Below are 15,819 nucleotides of genomic sequence, written 5' to 3'. Positions count from 1 at the left end.
ACTGAACAAGGAATAATGTAGAGACAGACTAGCTGAGTCTGAGTTGTACATGTGCCTCTGAGAGTGTGTATTACTGTCTTGTTGAGTAGTGGACTTCAATGCATTAGAGTTGAGTTAGGAAGAACTGCCAGACTTAACAAAGGCAGTTTGACCTTGCAGGACCGGTGATTAAAACAACTAGAATTAAACAGTGTGTGCAGAACTGTAATACAGGTCCTTGGTGGGTATGCAGACAATATGCTGTGAAGTAACTGTAGTACCTTAACAGAGACTCATTAATGTGTTGGCATGAATTGCAGCAAACAGCCATATGTGGCTCATCTGCCAGCATTTCAGGAGGAAAGCCAAAATTCCCTTATTACCTTGGTCTGGATTGCTACCCTGTCTATTTTTTGTACTGCTATAGGAATTTTTGAGGCGAGCGAGTTGCCTGGTCAAGTGTTTTCTTTGCAGTGCTTCCAGTTGTGGCCATTTCAAAAAAAGGTTTAAAAGCTCATTGTCTTCCCATTGTAATTACATTGAAGTGTTGTGTGGGTGAGGGTGGGGAAGCTATTTTTTCTTGACCTCAGCTGGCGATCCCCTTGAAGCATGACAGTTGATATCTTTGGACATTTTTCATTAGCTAGTGTAATATTAGATACTATTCTTATTCGTACAGATGCCTAATCCAGATTTTGTTCTGTGAGCTGGCTCTGCCAGAGGATATCCGAGCTGAAGAGAGATGAAGAACAAGGAAGACAGTGTACTGATGCAGTGTGACTGATGTTACTGGGAATGCGTAACAGTAATTGCAGGTTTTTCCTGCCCTAGTTTCCTCTTCCTCTTGGTACTGAAGTTAATGAGGATTTGAAATAATTCTTCAATATTGTGTTTGTATAATAATTATTGATATTATGAACAATGAAGGTTTTAAACATGCAACATACTGACATGCCATCAGGAAATTTTAAGTGTTGTTGCTGTGGGTGGTAGTGGGGTCACACAAAATACAGTGCAAACAATATTTGTTCAAGTGAGGCGGGAAGTCAAAACCTTCCCTAAGTCTTTATAGTTCAAGAATTTATTCTAAATTTTGCCAAGAGAGCAACTTGTCTAAGAAAGCAGTTTCTGGAGTAAATCAAAGTCCTTGTTGCCCTTAGGGCCTCACTGAGATGCTCTTCTCAGATATCAGCTGCATGAGAGATGAAAATAAGTGTGTCTTTCTGACTGATTGCTATTCTACCTCGTCTTTCCAGCAGCCTGGAGAGAATTAACAGAATCACAGTCCTGGAATGAGCATGGAGTTGTCAGAAATCTCAACGTTTGGGAGGCCCGAGCTTTAAGTGAAAACCTCAGAACATGGCTGAACTAGGAAACTCTTAAGGAAAGCACAAATACAAGGAATTTAGACATTTAAAGAAATAAACCCTGCTAATCAGCCCTGGAAAGTACTGTCTTTAGCTGTGTCTGGCCATAGATTGGCAGTAGCAAGTGCTAGTTTTGTTCTGCTTGCCATTCAGCATAGGACACTAGGCAGGAATAAGAAACAGTGAGCCCTGTACTCCTGTAAATGTTGTCTTTAAAAAGAGAAGCTGGAGGGGGAATAAGAAATAAACAATCATGTTACGCATTTTGTTTTCAAACTGATGCCGAGTGATGCCTGAATCCAGAGACTCAAACCTCCAGCATTATCGTTGGTTTTAACTGTTATTACTAGGATTTTATTCAAGTGCAGTTTGGAAAATCTTGAAATGTCAGAAGTGCTTTGTAAAACTCAGAGTGTTATTTTGGGGCTTGTGAAGTAATGATGGTAGAAAAATGATCTTTAAAAATGTTTTAATTTTGAAGGCCTTTGTATACAGCATAAACACCTCATTAATTCAAAATATTTCACCAGCATTTGTACAGAAAATGGCCAGGTTTCTTTGTGGCTGCTTGACATTTTCTCTTTTTCTCTCTCTCTCTGAATCTTTCTATTTTGCCACTGAAGAAGTTAAAGAAGAGGAAAAGTGATAAAGGAAATCAACCTAACAAAAAAGACAAGAAAACTGAAGCTTCTTTACTGCAAGGTTTCTTTTTTTAGGAAGATGATTCTGACAATAAGATTTTTGCTGGAAATTAATATTTTATATGTTTCCTGAAATGGAAAAAAGCCTCAATCTGATAAGGATAGCTTGTTCTGTTTAAGAACTTTGATCTCTTTCCTGCCCCTGGCCTTTGTGCAGCTTTGTCTCCCCTTTGTATAAATCACAGGCTGGTCTTTTCACTCCAATTTGGGAAGAATGTCAGGTATGCCTGTGTCAAATTGCCCACATAACCTTCACTGCATTAAGGCACACACTGACATTAAGTTGTCTCTGTGTAATAGTGTCCAAGGTATCTGGTTTATCTCCGTCACCTCAAGGTGAAGTCACCTTCTGCACTGACTTTTTCAGGTAACTCAATTAAAATCAGTATCTGCCCAGACTTCTCAGCTCTGCCGTATGTGCCTAACGGCATGGCAACATGAGTCCCCGCAAACAGAGAGCACAAACGAAATCCAGCTCCAGGGAAGTCTGAATTCCTGTTAATTTTAGCACCGTTGGATTTGAAGAAGAATGCCTTTCTTTCTCCCATATTGACGAACTTTCTATGTGGAGATGCCTGGGGCTCCAGAATCCTTCACCTTCTTTCCTTCTTTTCTCTTAGGAAAAGTTATATTTTCTTTCAAGTGCTGGCATCCGCACAGCCTATCAGTTCTCAAAAAATCAGAGATCACACTGTGGTTTCAGTGAGGTTATTTGGGCAGTTTTGATTCTCATCAAGATGTTCATACAGCGTTGTGCCCATTTCCCGTGCTGTATACCTTAATTTCTGTTTGCAATTTCCTTCTCGCCTAATCTGAAATTAGTCTATCCCAGTAATACTTAGTTCTGCTTCTTTGCTTATATCCATGTTTCACACAAAAACTGTTTATAATATTTTGCTCAGCAAAAGTACTTGGAAAGTAGGGACATTAAAAGAATAACTGTGCAATGCAATGACTTTTTTTTAAATCTAAACCAAACCTCCCTCCTGATGAAGCAAAAGCTTTTACAAGTTGAAAAGAGGCAGGTCATCAAGACCGCACAGTGAAACTGCTGTCACAAAAAATTGCTTGTATTCCCCACTGAGGTGTTCGGTGTGTCCACCCAGTCCTTGGGAAAAAAAAACGAGTTCAGTGACTAAGTTGAGCAAAAATGAAACTATTTGATTATTCTTTCAAAAGATTTTGGATGGTCCAAGAGGTGGTTAAAGCAAGAAACAGAAGGACTGTGATTCTGGCCCAGACCCTGGCTTTTCCAATGACTTGTACTATTTAGTGTCTCTGTGCTCTCAAGTCTGAGCAGTGGGGAGGATAATGCTGATAATTCAGAGAACTGAGGAAAGTTTACAAAGTACTCTGAAACTGCAGGCTGCTGTCACATAGCACGAATTATCAACAGTTCACCCAGACATTCCTAGTCTGCTCCTGAAAGGGATTACCTAGTTACTGAAGGCAGCCTGCCAAAAATCCCAAACTGAAAAATCTCACCATCTCCTAACACAGATGGGATGATATGGCCATGAACAAATGGAGAGAAAATGTGCAGAGATGTGAGCAGAACTTCATCTTGTCGTTGCACAGTTCTGGTTTCAGAGCCAGCAGGACTGAGACTGGTCTTGACTGCGTCTTTGGATTTGTTTTCTGTTGGAGCACAGATTCAAATGAATATCATGAGTTTTGGAGTGGGTTTTTTTCCTGTATGAATTCTTTAATTATTCCCCAAAATTCTGTAGTTTATTCCATGTCACACCTTGCAGCTCTTCAAGATCTCTCTCCAGTGTTGTCATACTTGGAGAAACACGTTAGCTTAGATTCATCCCACATGTCAGATATTGCTTGGAAATGAGATAGAAACCACTGGCCTGGAGCGTGACTTCTTCCACATGATACTAATGCTATATAAAAAGAAATTATAGGTGCTGAAAAACTTCCATGACTTAACTGATCTCCCTGGCACTTAACAATCCTGTGAATCCACTTTGTCCTCGGTCATTTGTATATGTGCTTAGCTTTTGGAAATAGCTTTGTATTGTAGCATGTACAAATGTAGTGGAAGTCACAGAAGCTGCTAATGTATTATCCAAAGCTAAATATGGTACTCAAAACTCAAAGAATTTTGCCTTTAAAGTGTCCTTGATCGATTACCCAGTTCTTCCTGTTCCAATAATAGCTTCTTTGATTCTTGCTCTGAAAAATGAAATCACATTATGAAATTACATTAGTGTGCATTGAGAGAGTACCGGTTATCTGATCTGACATTTTATATATTGATTGAAATGCTGAGAGAGAAAAAAGTCATGATTTATAACAGTACAGTGAAAAACTGAGAAACACATGAGGTAAGGTCACAAAACATGAATGGTAGATGGGAGCTGAGTGCACTCAGCTCCTGTGAACCATGAGCCTGACAGGGCTGCTCCGTGATGTTAAGGAAGGATATGAGGGGTTCTTGTTCCCCAAAACAAGTTGGGTTTGCTTAGCGGTTTTATTTTTCTATGTAGTCTTACCAACCTGTATGGAACAAAACCTACCGATAGTAAGAATATATAGTAACATCTAATCCAGAACTTCTTATTTATAGGTCTCAAAAATACTTCAGAAAGGTAAAGCAACAGAGATGTCCCAAGGTAATTACCTAGCAGGTTGGTGGGAGAGCCAGGACAGCCCCCAGCACTCATGAACCCCAGTCCAGAAGTCTGTCCTTTTGGCTGAGTAGCCTCTAATCATGACAGCAAGGAAGGGTGATGTCAGGATTGTGTTGTTGTCCACAGTTTGAAATAGCTGGGCAAGTTACATTTAACTTGAACTGGTTTGTGTGGCACGTTTGGCTTTGTCAGCCTGCCAACCTTGGCCGCTAGGGAAGAGTACAGAGTATCTTTTAGGGGAGGGTTTTTTAAAAACAAGATTTTTGTTTTAATTGCTATTTACACGTTCCACCCTTTGCCCTTTTTCAGCTGCAGGGAGATCTTGTTCTATTTTAAAAGCTAGGGCAGGAACTTGAGGCTAGAGACTGCAGCCAAATCAAACAGGAATCTCACCAACCTAATAGAGGGTTGGCTGATAATAAAGGCTATCTTCCCAAGCCTTTAAAGCTCTCGTCTTCCCAAGACACTCTCTTATCTGAAGCCTCTGGCTTCCCATGAGAGGGTATAAACATCTCCCTATGCGGCAGGGTACCCTTTGACATTAAGAGGAAAGTACAACTCTAAGATAAGTGGAAGAGGCTTTTATGTCTAATCTCAGTAAGCATTCAGAGGCCGTGAATGTCTTTTTATCCTGAGTTGTTGGGGTTTGTTCTGTTTTTTTGGCTGGGAACACATTTTGCTTGGAGTTTTATTACATCCCTCATGGCTGCTTTTTTTTTTTTTTTTTTTTTTTAAGCTGAGCTGTCAGTGCAGTTCTTGTTTGGTCAAGACTTGTGTGTTTACTTGGCATCTTTAGTATATAAAACTAGCGCTGTTCACATGGCTTCCATACAGCCAATTCTGCTAATATTTTAAGGCTCTGACTAATGCGGCTTGAGGGTAAATGTTTTCTGACTTTAACATTATACCTTGCTCACAGGAACAAGTTTTGATGGCTTTTTTTCATTGGCAGAGGTTTCAATTTTGTCAATTCACTGCTATTCCTTGGAGTTTTTTTTAAAGAGGTGGCAAAGTTTTAATTCTTTTTTCATAGGCGTTGGGATCCCATCAATGCACAGCTCATAGAAAGCCCAGCTCACTTTCATACAAATGCATTAGTATATCCATGTGATTGCTGAAGGCAAGACCTCTACACTCCTGCTGTAATAATAATCTGCTCTTCCGGGAGTGCTGGGCTCTGATGTGCTCTCTGGGACCTGTTCGCTGATCCTTGTTTCGTGTCCCTTCCCAGCCCTTGCATCCCAACCACCGGTCTCCTGGGATCTCATTCAGAGCCTGGCATAAGCAGCCCTGTTGTTGTCCTTAAGGACTGATGCTGAACGATGTGAGGTGCTTTGTGCCAGCCCAGGGCTGTACACTTTGCTTCTGCTGCACTCCAGACTGTCTGGCTGGGAAGATACTGGAATTGACCTTTCCCTCCCAGCAGCAGTGCCAAAGGCCTCTCTCTCCTGCTCGCTGGGAGCCAATTAGAGAGAAAACAAAGACATTTCAGCAAAAGATTTACCCCTGTGTCTTAGCAGCAGTGCTGAGCATCAGTGGAGGCTTTACGCAAAGGCTGTCTTGAACCTCCTCCTTCTGTCCCATGAATGAAGACTGGGGGTCCCTCACATGTTCCCGGTAACCACCAAAGGCCCCTCCACACTGGGTGTTCCCCCATGTTCCAGCCAGCCTTCAACCACCTTCATTTCTTTCAAAAGGAAAGCGTCCCTTGAAGCTCATGATGCGAACTTGTTTTTAGATAAAGCACATGTATTCAACTACCATAATTAACCTTCCATTTTAAAACCTCCATTTTCAGATCAGCTCCCTTCAGGCTAATTTTTTCTGTTTGCAGGAATGCGTGAGTGATGCACAGATGCTCTGTCAGGATACTTTACCTATTCATTAAGTTTGATTAGATAGCATTTGCACTCTGCCATCTAAGAGTGCGCCACTTTCTGATATAATTAGTGTTCCTCCAATTAGGATAAATGGCTGTTTCATTACTTTTAAGTGGGTCATTAAAGTGCCATTCCTGTCTCATGCCTCTGGAGCTGACAAGGGTACCTGCACGCTCCTTTTCGCAAAGTCAAATCTAATTTCAGAAGGCTAATGGAGAAGGTAATGTACCAGAGCAGATGTTGCTCATGACTCGTGCTGAGAGCAGTTCCTGGGTAGTTGATTCTCCTGTGTGCTTGATACTCTGATTTACTGATGAAACAGAAGTACCTGTTTGCTAAGGCACCTTTTGAAGAAGTTCCTGGAGGCATCAAAACCTGGGAATAATTTAAAATATGTATTGATAAGCTTCTGTTACCATATGAATTCCTGATATGACTGTGGAAGTGTGTGGTTATCACAGGGAAAACACAGAGATTGTGCCTTATCAAGAGCAATCCTTGCATCTCGGTTTTCTCATCCCCACTTTCATCCACGAGATGTCTTCTCTCCAGGGGTCATGCTGTTTGCATGTAATCTGGGTGTAGCATCCCTTTCTATTTCTTGAAGAGGCCTTGCAATTCCTGAATCTTTTGATACTGCAATGCTATAAACACCATTTTCTGAGAATTGGAGGGCAGATTTCTAGCCCACATTAGAAAATTGTGACTCATATTTTGGGAAGGGATAGAGACATCTTTTTTGCAAGGGAGATTTGAGAGTAGTGAGTCACCATGGTGGTCTCTTTCTGTGACTTTCTTCTTTTTAGATGTGGAATTCATAGACAGTTGCATATTTTAAAAATGCTATAGGCCACATCTACAGGAGAATAATCTTGATCATTTTGGATGCTGTAAGTCAGAACCTGGTCCAGAGCTGAGATCGTCTGATTCTTCCCATCGAGATCTAATACTGTTCTAAAAATTTCTCAAGAAGGGCTAAGATTGTGGAAAACAAAGATTATACTTCTTGCTGTGGGATTAATCTACTCAAGATGTAGTAAAAATGCCTTTTTTTTAAACTAAAAGATTTATGGAACTCCCTGGGTATCTTTCTGTTGATGAAACTGGGTCAGATCTTAGATTGCTTAAAATGTAAGAGGCCCATTTGGTTTTATCCGCATTTTTTGTTTTTCTCTAGTTTTCTCTGATTTTCAAGCCCTTTTGTTTTCTTCTGCCTTGTGGTCCCTCGTTCTCCCTTTACCACAACATAATTGTGTAAGACTTCTCCCCAGTTCATCCAGCTTACAACCGTCTAGATGTTTCTCAGGCTCTCACCTCAGATGATTCATCAAAGCCAAAACACCTATTAATCAGTCACCATCTTACTGATTAGGTTTATTTCTATTAAGTGCATTAGTACTGAAGAAAAAATTGTTCAAAGATGTTTTTCCCATCCTCCTCAAAGTCAGTGGATATAGGGCAGGCGGGCTGCAGCCATTATCCCCTTCAACCACTTCTCAGTGGGTAGATTGAAACATGCAGAGTAGTCACAAAAGGCAAGTGGGAGCTAGGCAGGAGGGATTAGGTCTTGAGGAATTTTATTTAATTAACTTCCCTGCTAAAGCAATCACATCTCACTTCCCAGACTCTTGCCCTCCTAGGTCATGTTTTCTCTATCAAACTGTGAAGTAACACACAGAATTATATAGCTTTCCTGTTATCTTTGATGTAAAAAAAAAAAAAAAAATCTGAAGTGACATGAAAGTATAAATAGATGGAGTATGAAAATATTTACTACTGCATAAACAGCTATCAGTCTGACAAAAATCTATGCGGCTGATGGATCTCTGTGGGAGGCATGCCTGAGTCTCGCACCTTGAGCCACTTGTGACAAAGGTTTGCATTGATCCCAGATGCTACTTTGAAAACCGAGGCTTGACACATCTCTAGCCTTTGCAGGAAGTCAGACTAAATCCAACAGCTTCTGTCTAAAATTTCTGCTGTTTTTGCTGTGGATGGTGTTTTGGTGGCGTAGCAGATTTTCGTGAAGATTCTGGCTTCAGATTCACGTCCCAGGAGAACAGAATGATATTTTGCAAAGCTGAATTTCAGTGACTAAGGCATCAAGCACATCGTGATAGCTCATCTGGCATTATTAATGTGTGTATCCTGGAGCTCTGAAAATGAGGGTCTGGCCAAAGGTTCATAGGTTCAGGCAGGATGTGCTGCTTTGTCCTGCCAATGAACTACAGTCAACAGGATACGGGGAGAACTCCAACCTGAGTGTAAGGGCTACCAAAGGGTCACTGAAAGAAAAGCTGCTGCTTCTATACATGAAGTACAAGATGTATCCCTCCGGAGCGTCTCCTGCTAAGCTTCTTCCTTCAAGGGGGTAAAGCCAAGGTCAGAGAGCAGTAAGTTGTTAAGTTAAAAACTCTGTATTCTGAGGTCATCTGAGAAGCAGCAGAACCTACAGCATGGCAGAACAAAGGTTGAGGCTTTGCTGAGAAGAGCCACTGCTGTGCTTCTGCAAGGTGTAGGTCTGTTTGGTGGATTTCATCACCCATTGCTGTATCTCATGTACGTGAAGTATGGGCCAATTTCTTGATAAACAGCCTGCTCCCATGGGAGAACAGACAAATGAGAAATACCACCTTTCTCTGAAAATTGAGAAGGCAGAACAGCCCAGTCATAGTGGTTACTTGCAGCTACCTACTTTGTAAAATATTTTTCTGCAGATATTCCTGATAGGTCCCTAAGTTATAGTGCCAGGCCTCTTTCCTGAGGGCTTGCAAATACTGAGTACACGGAAACCTGAGGTGAGTCAGGAGATCCTTCGTAAACCATGGACCCTGCAAAGAGTAACTGAGTGGCAGAAATTACCGTTTCCTAAAGAGCAGTGTCCCTGCTCTCCCTGAAGTCAGACAGTGATGTCTGAGCAGGTGTCACAGGCTGCCTGTTGAATGAGAAGGATAGATAAAGCTGGTAGAGTGGCCACTGCCACCCCCTCACTCTGTTCTTTATGATGTTTATTTACATAGCTTCTTAAGTTTGGCAACCCCACAGTATCAGCGGGACGGAGTGTCCCTGGGCACCTCTGCTAAAAATGTGCCTTTCTGGTGCCTTTGGCAGCTACCAGCGAGTATGCTGGACCTGCGTAGAAAACTGCAGCATCTTATTTGTTCTTCTTCCTCAGGCTTCGTATGACTGGGCAGCCCTTTTATCTTCTGACAATTTTAGGACCATAACGGGTATGCTGACATAGCGGAGTTGTGCAGAGGTAGTGTCACATAGGCTTCATAGCTATGTGCTTTATAGAGCTGTAACACGAATAAGATAGTGTAGTTCTGTCCCTTCAGCGAATACCAAATTATGTTATAACCCATCCTCAGACAGGCTAACATTTTCTGTGTACGCTGGCCCTTCCTCCTCGCAGGGCACGGTACAGGTAGCGGAGCAGCGGATGGGTCCCCAGCGTGTGCACTGCGGTTGGCCAGCCGCAGCCTGGCCTGCCTCTCTCTTCAGGGTCAGCTGTTGGCCGACTAGGTCAGTCTTCCCCAAATTATTTACTACAGCTACTCTCCAGCATTTTATAGGCCTTCGTCTTTATTTCTTAGCTTGCAGGTAGCTTATTCCTCTCTCATGAGGTGTACAGTATGCGTTCTGACGGCACACATGTCCTGGTGTGGAAACAGTCACGGTGCCAAATCCTCTAAATATTGTAAAATTCCAAGACCCAGTCCAAGTCTCCTAAAATAGCACGTCTGAGCAAACTTCCTGGGGCTTTTTAAACAGCCTTCTGATGTGTGTGCTGGGGTATGAATGGAACTGTGGATTTCTGAAGTGTCAAGGGAGCAAATGTGTATATACCCAAATGAGAATATTATGAATGAGTCTCTTCAGAGAAGAACACTGATGAAAAGGACACTGTTAGCAAAAACGACCACAGAAGTATGAGCAAATACTTGAAAGGAAGAACACCCGGGGGAGTGGGTTCCCACTTTCTAGTGAACTACATTATTTTCTTTTCAGAAGTCATGCTAAATAGGAAAGATTTTCCAGATTTAGCAAAAAACTGAAATAACGTCTGTCCTCAGTGAAAGTTCTCCTGGGTGTGAAGACAAGTGCCAGTGTGCTTCCATAACCATAGGACAAGCCTATGGATCCCTATGGATCTCTTAAGAGGAGAGTAAGTTAAAAAAAGTTAAGCCCTTATCTGTCTTCTGTGTTTACATTGCTCCATCGGCATGGTGTTTAAATGTCTCTCAATTTTCATATATTTACAATTAGAGCACCCCTAAGGTAGGGGGCTTGTGCTAGTCTTCCCATGAAAAAGATGAAGTGAGGCATGAAGAGGGTGATTTGCACAAGATTCCTTAAAAGTTTAATTTGTCTCCTTTATTTCAGGTTATTGGCCTCTCATACCATTCTTTACCTTTCATTTAGTCCCTGCATCTACAATATGAATAGTGAGTTGGCAGGGACAGTGCCCTCTGTAGTAATGCAGCTCCTCTTCCTTCACACTGGAAACTTCTACTAGCTTCAGATATGATTTTCTTGCAGCCATTGTTGTTGGGAGTTCTTCTGCTTCTCTGGGTTCTTCAGCTGTTTCAAATCAGACTACAGATCTTTTGCAACCTGTCTTTTCTTTCATGAAGTGATTTGTTTCCATCTTGAGCCAGAACCTAGGCTAGGAGAATTGCACAAAAATGGAAAACAGGGCAAAAAACTGACTGGGCTTTTCTAAAGCCTGTCTTAAGTTTTAGGAACAAAAAAGAAGAAATTCCTTCGTTATTTAAACTAACCAAGCTCTGTCGTTCCCAGCTAGAGTCTGTTCTCCATCAAGTCACATTCCAAATTACTCCTGATAAAGAATTGTAAAGACAGAACTGAGTGAAATACCACTAGCTTTGTAATAACAGATAGCCTGCGTTTTCCTCTTGCTGGACATGTCCCTAAAGAGTATCGAGGGATTTTTGTAAAGGCGTTGTGCATTCTGGACTTCTCTTTGTTCCACACGTGCTTGTATTTCCCCTTGTGCCATCAGGTCTGTCAGGGGCAGCACTGGCTGCTACAGCTGAAGGCAGAGCCGGCAACTTCTTAAAACGTCATGCCTCTGGCAGGAAAAGTGCAGTCCAGACTTCAGAGACACGAGGAAGGGCTGTGATTAATCTGCGAGTTTTCTCAGAAATCTGGGTTGTGAGTATGGTAGACATACCTAGGTAAATGGTTTGTAGATCTTTCCCAACTTGTATTTAACGGCACACACATACCTGCCACACAGCGTACGTGCCGGCTCTTGTCAGTCCTTGCTCGCAGCGCAGGACGGTCCTTTCCTGGGTGGGTACAAATCCATTTGCAACAAAAGATGGTCCAGAGATGTTTGACAATGTAGAACTAGGGAGGTTATAAAAAGGAGTTACAAAGCAGTTGAAGTTTGAAATTAAAGAAGCTGACACTGACAATTGCAAGATGCTTCCAACAGGAGCAGTTGGAATGCACTCGCTTTGCAGCTTGAAAGCTATTCTTCCTAGGAAAAGAGTGAGAAATTCAAGGCCTGCTGTTCAGGAGCGTTGAATGTTTATGTCGGGAGGGCTACAAGTGCTAATGCTCTTAGAACAAAATAAGTGATTCATCCGGGCATTTCTCACCATCCCAAAAGGAAGGCTGGGTGCATGGGCCTCGGGTTTTCCTTTCTGATGAGCAGCTGTAGGAGTAAATTCAAGAATATCAAATCTTCGGAAAAAGGAGGTTTGTGAGGTCAGAATGTGTTTGTGCATTTCTTGTTCTTCCTACCATTAATTCTCTTACCCTTTTTTTTCCCTATTCACCTCAAATTATTAGGCTTCATTGTTTTGAAGCAACATATCCAAATGGCTCATTCCAAAGCTTTTTCCTGATCACTGATGAAATTTTAGTATCTTGGAGTTCTCAAAAGAGAGTTCATGTGTTTAAAAATACTTTGCCTTCTCCCTGTTCTCCCTACTCCATTGCTGGCATTCACACAGGTACTTCTTCATCTGGACTAGGCCATAGGTCCTTCACCATTTTTCCCATTGTTCTCAATTTGCAAGCCCTCATCAGAAATACCAGTCCATGTGGCTACCTGAAAAGTGATAGCAACTCCCAGTGACATGCCCAGTGAATGCTCCTATGCTGAATAGGCCAAGATCATCCCAACATCACTGGCACTCAAGATGGCAAACTCTCATTGAATCTTCAGCTATCTTCTCCTCCCTGTAAAACTAGTTCTGCCCCACACAGGAAAACTGGTGGCATATTAACTGGAGACCTTATGCTGCTAATTAGTTCTGCAGATAAATACAAGACTTCAGTTTCCAAAGTAATAAAAACGCAGGTTGTAAAGCTCCTACAAAACAGAGCAAACAGACTTAATAACATCCTTTGTCAAACCTGAGTTCTCTTCCCAATGCTGCCCATGACAAAAGGTACGTAACTTCATTTTCTCTACCTCAATTCCTCCATCTTCCAAGAGAAGATAATAGAATCGTTACGAAGCACGTCCAGCTTCACTATTACAAGGTGCCATGTGTACTAGACATCTTTGATACTGCATCTAATCACAATGCTGAAATTCCATTGCCAATTCAATTTTTAGGAACAGCATCAGCAGACATGGCTTGAAGTATTTAGCTTTGAGTGGCAGCATGAAAAGGGTGGCAGCCTGGAAACATCCTGATGCAAAAAAACCCTGTCACATCAAACTGTTGTTTTGTATGATGTTTCTCAGTTTGCCCCACTGCTCCCCATCACTGCTCTCCATGCAGGCTTGAGGCAGCCTGATAATGCTGTTCTTAGACTGTGGAAGCTTGCGAGAAGCAAGCATACAGGTGATCAACCCAGTGCAATGACTGCTCATAAATCCATTTTTGCAAGAGGCTGGTGAGCCGGTAAAGATAAATCCATTTTTGCAAGAGGCTGGTGAACCGGTAAAGATAAACTCTAAACAGCAGTGTAGCATTTGGGACGCACTAAATAAAGACTGAAGCCTTCTTTGATACTTACTGATGTTTACATACCATGTAATTATTATTATCATTGAAAATCCCGACTTCCTTTCTTTGAACATAATGTCTAAACAGGAAAAAGCTAACCTTCCTGTTTGGAGAACTGGTAGTTTCAGAAGAAATATATTTTTCTCTCTTACTTGCAGTTTTAAAAGATTTTATTTTTAATACAAATGGAAAAGACAAACAATAGGCTATCTAAAAGGAAGGAAAACCGCATCTCTGAAACAAACAGAATCTGCTATGAATAGATAGTGTTTGCGCTATGAAATAACTCATGTCATACCTATATACTGACTTTCGCATATTGGGAAAGGAAATGTAGACTTATTTTTGGCACCCACTACACTGTATGTCCACGAGACAGAAAGCAAAGGTAAGGTTAGAAAGGGAAGAGAAGCCTCCTGTCGATCTCTGCGCAGACAGCGAGACAGAATCATGCAGGAGTTGGATTGGCCCAACAATAATGCCTAGATGTGATACAAGGTTGACTAATGAGGCTGAATTGAAAATTTCTGGTACCTGCTTGGCATCCAGCGTTCCCTGTGGTTTGTGTCTGTGCTCACAGTGGCCTTCTGGGTAAATCTCAGCTTTTAAACTTTGCTTTTGCAGCTTTTGTTTAGTTGAAGAAAATACTGGTGGAGCAGCACCTGCAGCTCCGTTCCAGGTATGTAGAATCTTTGATGGCTGCCAGGAGCAGCACAGTGAAACTGAAGACCGAGATGCTCAGCTCATCTTTGTGAGGGACAAAATGGAAAATGGGTAACTAAAAGCTGTGTATGGAAAAATGGTTGTACCCAAAAGCAGAACGAGCTGTTTGGCATCCCAAAGGTGTTTGATACCCTCTCAGAGACTGACAAGCAGCCTAATGGAATAACCACCAGAAGAGGCTTTGTAAGGACTACTGACGTAAATTTGTCTGTATGAGAAGTCTTCATATCATCTCCTTCAGGTTATTTCATTGCAGTCAAGGCCGTAGTTTTGCTGATCCTGTTTATCAGCAACAACTACAAAATCTTGCAAGAATGAAGGAGGATATATGTGATGTAAGACCACCGCCCACAACGGACTGGGAAGCTGGAAAGGTCAGCCTGTCTTTTCTTCACCATCTTCCTAAGGCCTGACTAATTTAGCCACACTTCACAGTTAAGCCGAAGTCCTGAAATACTTGGATTATTTCTTAAAGCCTTGGCTCTTGTATTCATGGACTGCATGAATATCTACCTTCTTATCATGATGAAGAAAGTGTAAAAATGTGGTCTTACAGGGTCAAATATCAGACATTTATAATTGTTTTCTAATATTTTGGTTTTTTTCACCAGTCTTCTGATTTTGGAAGCCTTATTTCACACAACTGCATGTTTGCTGTTGGCAGTACTTGTACAGTGCAAAGAAACCTTGCAAATATGTGCTAGTGCTGGTCCTATTTTAAGTTAATCTGCTTAGTCTATTACGGTATTATTTTTGATCACGTTTGTAAGATCTATCTTGTTCCTTGTCTGTCTTTGCTTCCTTCAAGTTTCCACGTCTTGTGGAACGCAAGTCCCCTTTCGATGGCAAGATGCTTAGACTGCCATACGTACCCTTCCTAACTTTGCTGATCTCCCAGACATTCGCACGTGCTGCTTCTGCTCCATTTGCAGCGTCTTCACCACTCGCTCCTGCCACTCAGTTGTGTATTGCTCTTCATCTGTAAGTATTTTGCCAGGTACAGGCCTTGCTTTGTGATTTAACTGGACTACTGCTATTCACAGTTCCAGCAAGAAGAGAACATGCTAAAGCCACTGTAAAATAATCAGCACCACATGAAATTGAGAAGGTAGGATGCAATAATCTGAAACCCAGATGGTCTCTGGCAGTGAGAAGTAGGAGAGCTGTCATGCTGAAAAAGACCCAGAAGTCTGCAAATGAGCTGAGTTAATGATGTGACACAAGAAAAAGAAAGGCAGAGTGATTCTGAGCAACATATGTAGGAACGTCCCACTCAAGAGATTGAAAACTCTGTATTTTATCTATGCTAGCGTTCTCCCCTGAGGTAGTACAGCTACTGGGATGTAGGGTGGGAGCAATGATGGATACTAACTGTAAATTAACAAGGTGATAGATCTACCAGTCTGTTGAACAGTCTCTCTGAGGAGGGATTAGCAGTTGGGATTAGCAAATATAACTGGACAACGCTTTGCTGAGACTAGTGTTCATGTTGGATGGGAGGGGGAGGAGAAGCCTGATTTCACTGTATGTGA

Source organism: Nipponia nippon, unplaced genomic scaffold (genome assembly GCF_047370975.1).
Source record: "Nipponia nippon isolate SJK-2023a ecotype South Korea unplaced genomic scaffold, ASM4737097v1 scaffold_4, whole genome shotgun sequence".
NCBI lineage: Eukaryota > Metazoa > Chordata > Aves > Pelecaniformes > Threskiornithidae > Nipponia > Nipponia nippon.
Note: the sequence above shows the minus strand (reverse complement) of the source record.